Source organism: Octodon degus, unplaced genomic scaffold, assembly GCF_000260255.1.
Source record: "Octodon degus isolate 3935 unplaced genomic scaffold, OctDeg1.0 scaffold00028, whole genome shotgun sequence".
In the NCBI taxonomy this organism is placed as follows: domain Eukaryota; kingdom Metazoa; phylum Chordata; class Mammalia; order Rodentia; family Octodontidae; genus Octodon; species Octodon degus.
The window spans coordinates 5,828,493-5,830,482 of record NW_004524604.1 but is presented as its reverse complement, the minus strand read 5'-3'; positions in this window follow the sequence as shown (position 1 = coordinate 5,830,482).

Here is a 1,990-nt window from a genome sequence, read left to right as displayed (position 1 = left end):
TATGTGGTCTATTTTAGAAAATGACCCATGTGCAGCTGAGAAAAATGTGTATTCAGCTTTGTTTGGGTGGAGCACTCTGTATATGTCCACCAAGTCCGAGTTTCAGGTTTTGAAGATGCACTTTTAAAGGGAAGACGGGGGCTGAGAGTGACCTGCTCTAAGATGACTTCTCTGTCTTAGATGTTAACAAACACATTTCCTTATGGGCTTCGCTTAGTTGGAACAGTCTAGAGTTTTGTCTAATTTTATGTGCCTCTAAGAAGGAAAGTACATAGAGGCAGGAAAAACTAGGAGTCAGGCCAGAGAAAGGAAACTGAGGCAGAGCATGCATTACATTTTCTCTAGAGTGCAGAGGATGCTCACAGCCAGTCGGTCCCGGTGACGCCTGTCCTCCAAGTCTTAGGAATGACCACCGATCTAATGTCATTTTTAAATGGTGGATGGAGTTCTGTGTCTTACCACATAGGCACGTATATTTTCTAAGTCTGAGCTAGATTTGAAAAGACCCATTTTATGGAAGTTTATATTAAAGTGCATTAGGGGGTGCGCTAATGTTTCTCTCCCTAGTGCTGCTGTAAAGGAATACCAGAAAATAGTTAAAATGCAACGTATAGAAGAACAAAGCAGTAATAAAATGTCCCATTAAAGAAATATCATAACCTTATAGCCTTTCTATGTTTAAATTCAGATTTATCACATTTTAACAGAGCTACATAAGAGACAAAGTACAAGCAATTATAAGCAATGAGCAAAGACATATCAAAATTTGAAGCATAAAAATTTGTTACTTAAATGAGTCTCAATCCAGAGTCTATGAAGTAAAAACAAACTTTTACCTCTGTCCAATGATCTCAGTGAAAGACTCTGAATTGTTCAGGGGAATGAAACTTCCAACCTGAAAGATACATGGATGATACTGAAGTGTAAATTGTAGGAACAATGCAAGTTAAGAGCTGAATATATTTGCTGGGGGAAAGAAAGCTTCTGTTTGAAAGAAAGGCGAAAGGGGACTCAACTGCATTGCTCAGGAGATAAGAATGAGCTTCTCATATTCCTGGAAAAAAATCTCAAAGGAAGAAAAGGCATCTTTTACCTTTCTTATCAAAATATTTTCTGCGAGGGCTGAGGCTGTTGAATTAGTTGCTCTTGCTGGTGGGCCCTTTGCCCTCTCTTGTGTCCCTGAATCACTTTGCTATAAATGGAAGTTGGACTTTCTTTACCAAAAAAATTTAAGCTACTTTGGAAGCAAAACTAAAGATCAAGTGTTAGACCCTCTGTTGTGCACTATGGAGCTCTGAGGGCCTGAGCAGCCATAAAAATGGGCAAAGCAATCATTTAAGATTATTTAGGGTTTTTTTTTTTGTTTTTGTTTTTAGGCAGGGACTTCTTGTATAGTTCAGGAGATCTTAAATTCACTGTGAAGCCCAGGCTGGCCTCAAACTCATGGCAACGTGCCTCAGCCTTCCAAGTACTAGCATTATAGGCATGCACCATGACCAGCTTAAGCATTTTTGAGAGCCATTTAAAAAAGTCAAACCTGAACTCAAAGCATAGGTTTTAGCTAGACCTAGGTGATCTATCAGGCTGTTATCAGTTTGTGCTTTCTTGTATTATCTCCACCTAAGAAGACAGAAAATTTTACTTGGCTGTGGTGTCTTTCATTTTTGCACTTTCAGCACAAGAGAAAATACAGAAGGACCATTGCTGACAGTCAGGTTAGAGAAGTGACTTTGGTGCTGAGGAGTGATTGATGATCTGGGAGTTAGTACCATAGCCCTGTAGCCATGCTTGAGAGACAAGAGGATTTAGAAGAGCCTAGGTTCAACAAACCAATAAGAGACATTTCTTGAAACAAAATTTGTTCTCTACAAACTTTTTTTTGACATACTTGGACTTACTAGTTTAACTAGTACTTTCCTTCCCAATAATTTGGTAGGGCAAAATCTTGCCATGCAAAATTTTCTCATACTAAAAATATATCTTTATACTT